General features: G+C 42.4%; 1 long non-coding RNA gene across 1 annotated transcript; it reads right to left on the reverse strand.

Annotated features, from left to right (window-relative positions):
- Nucleotides 8,072–8,826, reverse strand: LOC109230509. The gene is made up of 2 exons (XR_002068654.1): nucleotides 8,716–8,826; nucleotides 8,072–8,440 (listed from the first exon to the last, which is right to left on the reverse strand). It is a non-coding gene; the product is annotated as an uncharacterized LOC109230509 (long non-coding RNA).

Raw genomic sequence — 13,845 nt, forward strand, 5'->3', positions numbered from 1 at the left:
CTTTACTTATGAAATTAGAAGGAAAATCTGGGTTTTTAAAATTGTCTAAATTGGAATCTAATTAAGTATTTTTAGTTGGCTTGCCTGAGAGCAGTGTCCGGCGCCATCACGACCTTTAGTGGAGTTTGGGTCGTGACAACATGGTATTAGAGCACTAGGTTCCTAGGGTCTCACGAGTCATGAGCAAGTCTAGTAGAGTCTCGCGGATCGGTACGGAGACGTCTGTACTTATCCTTGGGAGGCTGCAGGACTGTTAGGAGTACTTCCCTTCTTGATTCCTCATCGTGCGATTTGATTCCTTTGAGGCTTATGCCTTTGTTTCTTTCCTAGACAATCTTATGCGACGCAAAGCGCTTGCTATTCATCGAGGATTGAAGAATTGTAAAGATATTACGAATATGGTGTGGGATGTTTCTCCCCGTATAGTCGTCTGAGCTATTATCGTTGCCTTGTGGAAGGATATTTTATTATTTCAGCCTAGTAACGGTACTTCTGAGGGCTCTGAGGCTAGGCACAAGTTGCCATGATGCTTATGAACGATTGTTCCGCAGTGGTGATATGATGGTAGGATGTTGCCCAAGTGTCGGGGCAGTGAATGACTTGAAATGAGGTTTACTCAGTGCATAATCTAGAGATTCAGTATTTTATTCCCGGCAGTGGAAAGGCAATCGGGCTAAGAATGTGCAGATTTGGGATGGTAGAGTAATGAGACTTGGTATATGCGATAGTGTGGAGCTTTCTTCTATGAGGGGATGTCTTTGTCTTAATTGAATGCACTAAGTTTGTCGGTGTTATGATCTTCCACAATTCGCCTTTCGGGGCAAGATATTGTGAAACAGTATTGGAGATACAGTTGTCAGATTATCGCAGGGTGCGGTGGTTTAGGATTGAATCAGTATTCCTGATGTTGACGGTTCGAGAAAGATGACCTTCAGAATGGTTTAAAGTTAGCAGCCATTGTGGGTTCAAGTGCTACGATGATAGATCTTATTAAGGCAACAACTGAGCAGCAAAGGATGAGAAAGATATGTGGGAAGTGTCAGGCGGTGGCTAAAATTTCTAGAGGCCGAGTGTAAGAGGCCAAGGTCGAGTAGTCGACTAAAGGGGTGAGTTTCGCCAAAGTGGGAGAGTTTGGAGTGATTTGGGAATTTTAGTGATTGGTGGTTTGGGCCTACGGATTAATTTGAAGTATGGGCTATTATGCAGCAAGAATTTGATATAACGGGAAGGAGCTGCTTGAATAAAGAAGGATACAACATAACTCTGAATTGGAAGGGTGTTGCCGCACATTTGATTGATGTCCACGAGGGGTGAATGGACTGGTGCAGCTGGAGAGTGAGCTCGGGCCCAGGGTGGGTTGTTGGAGTCATGGTGATTGTACCCCATGCAGCAGCATTGGAAGATGTCGGGAAGTGATCTCCACAGGTGGGTTATTCCCTGTGAGCAGGTTAGCGGTCGCGTGGTTGGCAAAGCTTCTGCGAAGAATTTTATTGGTTATACAGCAAAAAGATCGATCGTGCAAATGTGGTTGGTAATTCAGAGTATACAAGAGGGGTTTTATAGAAAGATTCCGAGAATTTAGGCGGATGATTGCGTAAGGTCATGTCAACAAGAGATTAAGGATCCTGGTGGATTCCAGAGTTGTGTAGTAGTGGCTTCAAGCTAAGTGGGAGAGTCCCACCGCCTATGATTGGGTGACATGGTTAACTACTTGCGAGGTTTCTGGTTATTATCATATTGATGGGTTATCTCAGCTGCGGGAAATGACCATAAGTGGTAAATTGAGCTGATGAATTGATTGAATTCATGCTATGGTTGGCCCTATCGGCTCATGTTTGGACTTGAGGAAGGATTAAAGATTTATGCCTTGTATAGATGCAGGCTTCAAAGGAAGTAATTCCGCCGGGTGCTTCGTCGAGAGGGTATTCATGTGTTATAAGATTTATGGAGTGGACTGTATTCGGGACCAAGTCAGAGCAGGTGGCTCTCAGTAATGGTCCTAGCGGATTCAAGAGGTAAAGTGTGGTGCCTAATGAAGTCGAGCTTATAGGTACGATCGAGAATCAAGCCTTGTAGTAGCTTATGAGAAAGGCACAGAATGTTCTATGATGTTTTGACTTGCGATGTAGCAATGGAAGGTATGAAATGGTTCATGGGATTTGAGACAGCATGGTCTCGCAATTCAAGGTCACTCGGGGTGAGTGCGGTTGGAGTATGTTAAGTGTTGAATGGAGTCATCATTGTTTCTATGGCAATTAAGGATAAATTGGAAGAAGAGGGATTGGTTAGACATAGTCGGTATGGCGTGTTGCTGGTAGTGAGCAGTTCTTTCAGCGTGATCGAGTTATGCAAGTGAATTGTGACGGTGCGTGCGAGGCTTGTCGGCCGCCGTAGTTGGTGGTATTCAGAAAGTATTCTACTGTTGTGACCTGATACGTGGAGGTGGGCCCCGGAAGGGCTATGGTGGCTTAGACCACTACTTAGAGATTTTCATGTTCTACGGTTATGAGAATTCACCTATGTATTTCTATGGTTCTCCTGAAGTGAGTTAAGTGAAAAGCTTTTATATGATGAAGTGTTAGCCCGATAGGGTTCCGAAGCTATGATGAAAAACGTGTTTTATCGTATATTGGCATTTTAGGTGCAGTGAGTGGTATAGAATTTGAAGTAAAGATCAAGGTAACAGCTCGGTGTGGACAATGATGTCACAATCTCGGATGAGCAGGAAAGGAGTTTCGGTATTTAAGGTAAGTTGGTATTGTCTTCAGCGTCACCTGAGATCGGTGTTTTCTGAAAAAGGCTTTGCATCCTGGTTAATGATTCTTGATAGCTTTTCAGCGTTAGTACGGCCGGTGGTTTGGATGTGCGGACCCGTTATTCATTTCGGAAGATTGTGGGAGCGTGTCCCACAGGAAGATTGTATAAGTGTGACATGTAGTCACTTGATTGACTAATGATTTACACCAAGTATGAGGATTGTGGTAATATCATTAATTTGAGAATTTATGCCTGGAGGGCACTCTGTTTATTGGGTTATGGACTGTGGAGGTTCGCTCCGGTTATGAGGGTTGTCCTTATGTGTTATGAGAAAAGGGGAGTTATTATGGACCTTTGAAAGGTTATTAGCCTAGTTGGTGCAATTAGAAATCGGCTTGAGATCAGTGGATTGATTTAAATGTGAACAGGGGCTTATATCAGGCCAGATGTGTTCATCTCAGCAATACGCTCCTTATGGAAGGGAGTCGGGGTGTTATTTCGTTGTCAGCTATTTCATGTAATGATGTATTGCGTCGTGCGAGTTGTGAGACGGCTTGGTGAATTTCTTATGTGTTGAGGTTCCGCATAGAGATGAGGTTATATGAGCAGGATGGCTCTTGAGATTCAGATCATTTATCGCACTTCAGTTGTGCTCGAATTGTGGATTATAGCGTTATATGTCTCCCCAGGGAATGGTATTATACACTTAGCGTGTTTATGACTAATATTCAGTATTTTGTTGTAATGAGCGATTTAGCTCGATGTACATCTCCTTATGTGAGTTCCATGTGTGGATCGGGTGGCACGCCGCCATGGGTATGTTATTTGGATCGGGTGGCACGCCGCCATGGTTATGTTGTGTGGATCGGGTGGCACGCCGCCATGGTTATGATTGCTCGGATCGGGTTGCGCGCTGCAATAGTGTGATGTTCGGTACAGTTTCTCATATGTGTTTTTTGTGTTCTGTTTCCTATTTTCTGAGGAAACTCATATTAGCTGTGCGCCCGCGTCGCATGTATGATTCGCGAGCGGGGTAATTGAAATTCCTTTTCAGAGTTCATTTTCCTTTTTGTATCGCATCCTAATTGGTAGCCTATTGGCACATTGTGGCATCATAGGGACTTTTGGTTATGTCGGGGTGGCTTATTGCCTGAGCAGTTCGTATTGGGTGAGACGAGATTGTTGGATTTAGGATCAGTGCAATCTAATTACGTGAAATATATTAAGGAGCAAAGATCATTATTTGGTTCAGAATGAGGTAATGTTTCTTGTCAGAAGTATAGATTCAATGATTGGTTGACTCGGCAATCGATTATGAATTTTTGCACATCTCTTCCGTTGTGGCGGCATTGTAAGAGTTAGAGTAAGACCTGTGTATGTCATGGGGTGCAATGGGAGCATCAGATTCGTGGAATTTTGACTAAGTTGATCAGAAAATATTATTGTGGTCCGGTGAGTAAAGTGATGCTAGATGTGAATTCAGCAAAGTTATGCAGCCATGTTTGGGTACAACGTGTAGTGATTGATATGGTGATCTTATGTTGGATAGGTCGGGCATAGAATTCCGGATGTTGAAATTGGGCTCTAAGGCTTATTTGCTTGAATAAAAGAGAATATCTTCAGAATTGATCGAGCTGATGTGCTCAACTGAGTTGTGGTAGTACGGGAAGGTGCATGAGAAGTTAAACAGTGATTTCAGACTACTTCAGTGCAGTTCTCAGCACGTTCGAGGACGAACGTATGTTTAAGTGGGAGAGAATGTAACGACCCGACTGGTCGTTTTGCCTTTTAGAATCCCGTTCCCCTAAAAAAAACCTTCCGTACTTGCTTTAGCTAATTTACGACTTGCGGGGACGGTTGGTTCGGGAGTTGGAAGAGTTTTGTGTGAAATATGTCTAATTGTTTCTTTAAGATTCCCTTAAAAGACCAAGTTTGACTTCGGTCAACTTTTTGAAAAAATGGACCCGGACTCGTGATTTGACGGTCCCGAGAGGTCCGTGGAAAAATATGGGACCTGGGCGTATGCCCGGAATCGAATTCCGAGGTCCCTAGCCCGAGTAATGAATTTTTATTGAAAATTGTTAAATTGAAATCCTAAGAGTTTAATAAAAAGGAAAAATGCTTGATCACATTGATATCGGGCCCGTATGTTGGTTCCGGAGCCCGGTACAGGTTCGGTATAATATTTTAGTCTTGTCTGTGAAATTTGGTGAGAAACGAGATTGATTTGACGTGATTCGGGCGTTCGGTTGAAAAGATAGGAATTTGGGTGTTCTTGAGGAATTCATGCATTTTGGGGTTAAATCCGTGGTTTTAGGTGTTAATTAGGCGATTTGATTGCTTGAGCAAGTTTGCACATTGTTGTAGGACTTGCGTGAGTGTTCGGAGTAGAGCCCCGAGGGCTCGGGTGAGATTCAGGCATGGTTGGAGGTAGGAAAACATACCAGTTTTTCTGGTATTTTTGCCCCTGCTGCAGGTCTCGCAATTGCGAGAAGGCCATCGCGATTGCGAGCGCTGCGAACTGGGACCGGCTGGGCAGTGGTCGCATTTGCGACCTTCTTCTTCGCAATTGCGAAACCAGGGTGTCCGCATTTGCGAGCCTTTCTTCGCATTTGCGAACCCTGGGTGTCCGCATTTGCGACCCGTGCATCGCATTTGCGATCGTGGCAGGCTAGGGGTCTGTTCGCATTTGCGAACTTTTTGTCGCAATTGCGACCTCGCAATTGCGAGCCTGGTGTCGCAATTGCGACATCGGAGGCTGGGCATGGATTTTAAAAACGGGACTTTGAGCATTTGTTTCATTTCTACCAATACTTGGGCGATTTGAGAGCTTCCAAAGAGGGGATTTCAACATATCATTTTGAGGTAAGATATTTCCATTCATCCTTAGTTAAATACATGTATATTGGGTAGATTAAACACCAAAAATTTGGTAAAATCAAAGGGGTTAGAGCTAGACCTAGGGTTTTAATAAAACTAAGATTTAACCACGAAATTTGTTATGAAATGAACTAGAAATCATATATTATTGATCCTTAGGTAGTAGAGAACGACTTCCTTCGAAAAATTTCGGAATCCGGGCACGTGGGCCCGGGGTGGAATTTAGGAAACCCATGTAAATAGTTGGGAAATGGCTTGAATAGCTAGAATTCGATCTTGTGAGCTTATATTAATTAGTTCTTACTTCATTTAACTAGTTTGAGATCGTTCGACTCCGAATTCGAGGGCTTGGGCTTGTTCTTTATATTGGAAGTGCGCTTTGGAGCGAGGTGAGTCTCCTTTCTAACCTTGTAAGAGGGAATTGTCCCCATAAGTGAATTAATTGGTTATGTGCTCCTATTTGTGGGGGCTACGTACGCACGAGGTGACGAGAGTCCGTGCGTAGCTACTATTATGCTACTGTCCGGGTAGTATAGGACCCAAAAGCATGCTATACTTGGATTAATTGTAAACCTATTGACAGCTCGGATTGCTTAAACCACATAGAATTAATAAATAAAGTTCAAAAAGGATTAAACTTCTTTTCTTAAATTGTTAAAAGAGAAAGTGGCTTTTATTTGAATAAATATTCTCTGATAGATTCTTAATTTGCTATCTGAGCATGTATTTCTATGTGTACCTGCGTCGCATGCATGATTCGCGAGCAGGGTGATTGTTTAATTTATGTTGACCGCGTCGCTTGGATAGTTCGCGAGTGGGGGAAATGATGCATCTATGGTTCGCGCCGTTCGACCCTCGGCAGTGCACATTTTATTTTCCGTTGGAGCGGGCCGTACACCTCAGCATGATTTGCGCATGCTTGTATTGCTTGCCTTGAAACTTACTAAAGTTGTTATAGCCTCTTTCCGGCTTGAGAATAATTGTATAAATGATAAAAGGAATTTGGAAATTTCCTATAAAGGAAAAATTGTTCATTTGCTTCAACCTATCGAATTATATCATGTTTATAAAAATCCGCGATTTAACATATTATTGATATATCATTATTGGACCACTAGTAAGTGTCGAAGGCGACCATCTCGTCTCTACTTCTTCGAGATTAGACGGGATACTCATTGAGTATACGTTGTTTTCGTACTCATACTACACTTCTGTGCATTTTTGTTGCACAGGCACATGCATCTCTAGTGGCCTACTGGGCGTAGCAGCACGGATGACACGGAGACTTAGGTGAGCTGCACTTCTCGAGGCGAACCGCAGCCAGCAGAGTCTCTTTCAGTTTTCTGTATTTATTTTTGTCCAATATTGTACTCCGGACGATTGTTGTATTATATTATTTCTTAGAAATTGCTCATGCACTCGTGACACCGGGTTCTGGGAGGATTTTTGGATTATTAAATGTTATGTTTTGTTAAAGACTTCGCGGTTATTTCTGTAAATTTTTATTATTCATTATTTAATGTATAAAGAAAAAAAAATGATTTTAGACAATACAAAAATTGGAAGTTAATTAAGTATTTTGGTTGGCTTGCCTGACAGCGGTGTCCGGCGCCACCACGACCCTCGGTGGATTTTGGGTCGTGACAATCAAGGAGGGCATGATGGGCTTCACATAGATCCCAATACTCTCAACGCCAGAGCCATTCTCGCTGCCATGAAAACTACCAAAAAGACAACGGTTTTCCATCAGAAAGATGAAATTCCTGGTATCAGTTGAAGGCTGGGTACACCCAAATGGTCCATAGGAACCCTTATTGGTGCTAAATTTTATAGTTTTCAAAACTCTAGGGTCGTACTGGTTCAGCTTTCCGTGGTAACCGCTTATCGAAGTAAGAAACTCTGATGGATAATCAAAGACAACTGCATAAAAGTTTTGACTATGATAAAAAACACCGTGTTTGTTTGACAGAACTGAGTTTCCACTCTCATAGAATAGGAACTGAAGTGACTCAACTGCGTCTTTGCTGTAGGAAACAAAAATCCCAGCTACTTGGTCTCGTCCCTTTTCATCCCAAAATGATCCAGCTTGTCCTCCCACTGGGCCAACTTTGATCATATCCATATTCTCTCTTCTTTCTGAGTAGTTGTAATTGGAAGATCAAGTCAAACGGATAAAGAAGTTGATTTCAACTTCTAAAAGTTTTTGCGTCGTATTAATTAGACTCGGGCACCATTCGGAAAGGTTCAAGAGTGCAGGAGGGAGCTTAAAGAGAAGCTTAAAGCTAATTTATTAGTTGATGTTCTGTACGCACTGCTTCAAAGTTAAAAAACTTTTATACTATCAGGTTAGATTAAGTTGACCTACAATAACAGACAACATTTCATATCAAATATGATATAAGTTGCAATAGCTAGTCAGATTACACTCACTGTGTACAAACTATAAGCATATATAGCTTAAACTCTTTATTTAACGACCAAAATTAAGTTCCCAAATAGTCTTACATTTCAAAAATGGTAGTTACACTAGGATACTTGAATCATTGGCATCGCGAATTCATTTAATTTGCTCCATCAAGTAGTTCTTAATTAGGACTGAATGCAACTGAATTGGGACGATAAATGAATCTAGGATTTGGATATTCTGCTTGCCAACTGCTTTGAATGTTGACATGTAGCTATTTACATGGTCCAAATAGGATATACATTTAGCTGGTTTGATCAATTTTGTGCTTCGGTTCGGATTATCCGTCTTGTCAGGTCAGGTTATCCATTTCAATTTACAAGAACTAGAAACATTATCCTACAAGTCATAAGTTCAATTGAACTCGGATGTCATACACATTTTCAAGTAGAAATTTGAATTCAGCTTGAAAAGTTAAACTTCAAATGAAAACCATCAACAACAACCACAAAGAAACAAAAAGCTTAATTAGAAGCTTAACATGAAAGTACCGTATCTAGCACAAATTTAAACAAAAACGAAAATTTACCTGCAGAAAATATTGATTTTTAAGAGAAATCCAAATACGAAAATTTTGAAATAAACAAAGAGAGAGAACTAGCAGAGAGACTTACAGTTACAGTGAAGGACTGGCGGTGAACTGGTGGCGATCGGTGGTGGCAGCAGCGGCAAGGCGATGGGGAAAGTAAGAAAGGGGAGGGGTTTCTCTTTTAAGAGAGAGATGATTTTGGGGAAAGTAATAAACTTTGTTATAGTACTATTTAAGCGTTTACATAAAAATTGTAAAATTCTAAAACAGGGCGAAAAAAGATTTTCAAGTGAAAATGGTATTTAAAATTTAGAATTGTGTTTGGACATGAATATAATTTTGGGTTGTTTGATGTTTTGTGAGTGATTTGAGTGAATTTTTGAAAAAACAGGTTTTTGGAGTTTTTTAAATTTTTGAAAATTTTCAAAATATATCTTTAAGTGAAAATTAGAAATTTTATGAATAAATAATAATTTCAAAAAAAAAGTGAATATTTTTTGGAAAAAAGGATTCTTATTCCAAACGGGCTGTTAAACTTAAAGACAACAAAGAATTTAGCACGAATCAATAAAAGAATTAAATAATGAAAAAACAAAGAAATAGGAGAAAGGTAAACTATCGTCCCCCGTAATTGTTCAGTGCAGTAAAATTAGAAATTTCTTTTGTTATAAATTTTCAAAGTAGTTCATCAAAATTTAATCTGAAACATATAAGCGATCAATCGGAGATTCCTTATGTAATTATAAATAATACATGAGCGATATTTAAATAACACGTAAGTCATCTATGATTTCATCAGGATTTCAAAATTTATAAAAAATAATATAATCCTGATAATAATAACTAATAAGCGATCAACCGAAGATCACTTAGGAGATCATAATTCATATATGGACAATTTTTAGGTGATATACAGGCAATTTTTTTGGTCGAGCTCGGTGAGCGGACTTCATTAATCGTAATTTGAGAAATTCGGATGGGGAGGTCGACTAGTTTGGATCGCGACCGAGGGTGCCGATCTTTAGGTTAGTGGTATCCCCGTGGGCTGAACTTCAGTAGAGTTCGATCAGGGCCAATGACTCGAGTGATGAGTCGATCGGGAAGGCGGTAGAATTGGAGAAGGCCGTCGAGGCCAAGATGGCGGCATCAGAGGAGGTTATTCGCGCCCTCGGATCTGGACGTGCGAGTAGGCCGAATGTGAATTCGGACGAGGTAGAGTGTTGATTCGGTCGAGGCCGAATTTTTCTTTTTGGCGATGGCCCTTGGCCGTTGGGGTCGACCCCCTCTTTTTGGCGATGGCCCTTGGCCATAAGAGTTGACCCCCTCTTTTTTAGCGACAGCCCTTGTCCACAAGGTCGATTCGGTCGAGGCCGAACGTTGATTCGGACGAGGCCGAATGTTGTTTCGATCGAGGCCGAAGGTTGATTCGGACGAGGCCGAATGTTGTTTCGGTCGAGGCTGAAGGTTGATTCGGTCGAGGCCGAATGTTATTTCGGTCGAGGCCGAATTTTTCTTTTTGGAGATGGCCCTTGGCCGTTGGGGTCGACCTCCTCTTTTTGGCGATGGCCCTTGGCCATAAGTGTCGACCCCCTCTTTTTTAGCGACGGCCCTTGGCTCTAAGGTTTATTCGGACGAGGCGGAATGTTGTTTCGGTCGAGGCGGAAGGTTAATTCGGTCGAGGCCGAATGTTATTTCGGTCGAGGCCGAATTTTTCTTTTTGGCGATGGCCCTTGGCCATAAGGGTCGACCCCCACTTTTTTAGCGACGGCCCTTGGCCATAAGGTTGATTCGGACGAGGCCGAATATTGTTTCGGTCGAGGCCGCAGGTTGATTCGGTCGAGGCCGAATTTTTCTTTTCGGTGATGGCCCTTGGTCGTTGGGGCCGACCTCCTCTTTTTGGCGATGGCCCTTGGCCATAAGGGTCGACCCCCCCTTTTTTAGCGATGGCCCTTGGCCGTAAAGTTGATTCGCACGAGGCCGAACGTTGATTCGGACGAGGCCGAATTCTTCTTTTTGGTGAAGGCCCTTGGCCTTAAAGGGTGTTATTTCGACTTATCGAAATGTTAACCCGTCGTTGTTCGATCGAGGTCGAACTCTTCTTATTTTTGGCGAAGGCCTTAGCCTTAGTCCCAGTTCGAACGAGGTCGAACCTATCAATCTTTGGTGGCGAAGGCCTTAGCCTTGGTCCCAGTTCGAACGAGGTCGAACCTGTCGATCTTTGATGGCGAAGGCCTTAGCCTTGGTCCCAGTTTGAACGAGGTCGAACCTGTCGATCTTTGATGGCGAAGGCCTTAGCCTTAAAGGGTTCCCTGGGGGAGTCCCAATTTGCTTAATTTTGCTTGCATTGGAGAATATGACGTATTTTCTGGGGGAGTCCCAGTTTGCTTAATTTTACTTGTATTGGAGAATATGACGTATTTCCTGGGCGAGTCCTAGTTTAAATGGTCTCTTGGCGTCTTCGAATTTTTTTACGATGGCGATGATTCCTTGTTCGTGTATCTGGGAGAATGCTCCTGCTTCTATTTCATTTAGAAAATAGTCAGTTAAACCCAATGAAATCGTTCGTTACCTCAATTCGATCGGTCGGCGAGTAGAGAGGAGTGGCCACGTTCACTCCTCTGGTTATGCTTTTAGTGGCCGCTACCAGTCTGGCAAGAAAGGGTTGTTCCGCCGAGTAAAGAGGAATATTTGCGGAAAACACCCCGAATCTTAGAGGGAGAAGGCAAGCCCTCGTCAAGTACAATCTCGACATTCATTTTCACGAAGACGTCTGAATCGACAAACTTTCCGGCACCAACGCCTCCGCCGATTTTCTCGTTGGGAACTTAGAGGCTCAATTTAATAGCCAATAAAAAGGAAACTTCGTTCCTTCGCCTTTGTCACGACCCGGATTTCCCACCCTCGGGAGTCGTGATGGCGCCTACTGAATGGAGCTAGGCAAGCCAACCCTTAACTACCTTTAGCATTAATCAATTTACTTCTTTTAACAATTATCGGTAATACCATGAAAATAGCAGAATAAAGTAAATAAGCGGAAGTCTTAAATTAAAGAATCTGAACAACAATGCGGAACTCAACATAAACCTCTAACTAAGAACTGGTGTCACATACTCACGAACTACTAGGAGTGCTAAATACAACCGTTTGAAAGAAAATTATAACTGTTTGTCTCGAAATACATGAGATAACAGACTGAAATAAAAGATATAAGAGACGCCGGGCCTGCGGACGCTTGCAAGGCTACCTCGGTGTCTCACTGAACTGAAGCTAGCTCCCGCGCTACTGTAGCTGCTGCCCAACACCTGGATCTGTGCAAAAGAGCACAGAGTGTAGTATCAGCACAACCGACCCCATGTGCTGGTAAGTGTCTGGCCTAACCCCGGCGAGGTAGTGACGAGGCTAGCACCAGACTCCAGACAAAACTGTGCAGTTATATAATATATTGCAGAAAATAAACAGGTAATGAGCAGTTATAAGGGAAGGGGGTACATGCCTCGGGGAAACAGTTCAACTTAGCAGAAATTGAATAACACATGAAGGAACAGTACAATATCTAAAACCATATGATAGCACTACTGTTGCGGCGTGCAACCCGATCCGTACTTTAACTATAACTGTTGCGGCGCGCAACCCGACCCATACGTTTAACTGTAATTGTTGCGGCGCGCAACCCGTGTGAGCACGTGATTTTTGCCCTATATGAATTATTCCCATAAATTCAAAATAAAATTACTTCTTTTCATTATTTGCATTTTTGTGAATTTGGTGGCATTTTTGTGTTAATTGTTTGCATTTGTTTGTGCATGTTTATTTTATTCATGAAAAATACAAGAAATATGTTGCATTTGCATCTAGGATTTAATTGGGCATTTTTTTAAATTAGTTACATAATGATGGAATTATTTGTGAACAACTATTAAGACCAGAAATGTGGTTATGATCATACAAATGATGCGTTTCATGTCAAGATATCATTGGGATAATGTCGGGCTTGTAATGCGGAAATTTGTGTTATTGATATACTTGTGGTACTTGTTGGGTTGTGGACATGTTGTTAGGAGTTGTTTTGGTGTTACTCTGACAGGTGGATAGGGCCCAATTACAAGGGAGACTGTGCCGAAATATTTGAAAATCTGGGAGTTAGTCAAATTTTGGGAACTTAAGAAGTTGAAATGTTGGAAGAGCAATTTTCTTTAATTTGGTATTTAATTAGTTGTTGTAAATATTATTTTGAACATTAATCTAATTTGGTAGGATAATTTTGGTTTAAAATTAATATTGGTTTTATTTAGAAAAAAAAAAGAAAAGATTTGAAATTGAAAAGAAATAGAAATATAAGTCTGTTGGGCCATCTTTAATTTCCAAGCCCCAGGCCCAAACGTTTTCCCAAACACACTCCCATACCCGTCCAAACTGGCCCACGACCCGCCCCCAGAACCCGGTCTCTTCCCCAGTAATCCAAAACGACCCCGCTTTAACAGACCAAATCAGGACCGTCGATCTCTGTTGATCCAACGGTCCGGAACTGGGTTTGTTAATATTTTATGTCCGAACCTCTACCCCCCACCCCTTCGCCTCTCATCTCTCAACCCATCCCTCAGAGACCCACGTAACACCGCGCCTACCACCGTAACACCGCCGTCTACCACCGTCCTCCGCCGTCCGCCGCCGGCCGGAAATCGCTCACGGCAGCGGCCGGCGTCCAAATCATCCCAAATTTACACCCTAGAACCAGTGTCCTCTCCTCTTTCCAACCCCCGTCTTGGTTTTGTCTCGAATCCCACTCCAAAGCGTCGAATATTAGATCGGAGATTTTTCCGGCCATGACACAACTTCTCACAAATCGGTCTAAATTAATACCCTAGGTCTCTTTTCCCTTTCCCTATCCAAATCCCCGGTTAGTTTCTCTCGAATATGCCTGGAATTGGTCGATCTCGATTTGAATATTTTCCGGCCAAGACCAAAGTATGCCAAATGGTCCCAAATCGATACCCTAGGTTCATTTAAGTCTCCTCTACCAACCCCCATAGCCACTTGTCTCGAATCTGCCCGGAGCGTTACGAATTTTAAGTCCCAAAGTCCGGCAGAACCCTAGCTCAGGGATCTTGGGGATTTTGGACTGTAATTTCCCTAATCACGTGTTTTCTTTTGAAAACACACGATTAGGGATGTTGCGTGTCAAGAATCCCGGAGGATTCAAACAACAGATAGGCTG

Source organism: Nicotiana attenuata, chromosome 7, assembly GCF_001879085.1.
Source record: "Nicotiana attenuata strain UT chromosome 7, NIATTr2, whole genome shotgun sequence".
Lineage (NCBI taxonomy): Eukaryota > Viridiplantae > Streptophyta > Magnoliopsida > Solanales > Solanaceae > Nicotiana > Nicotiana attenuata.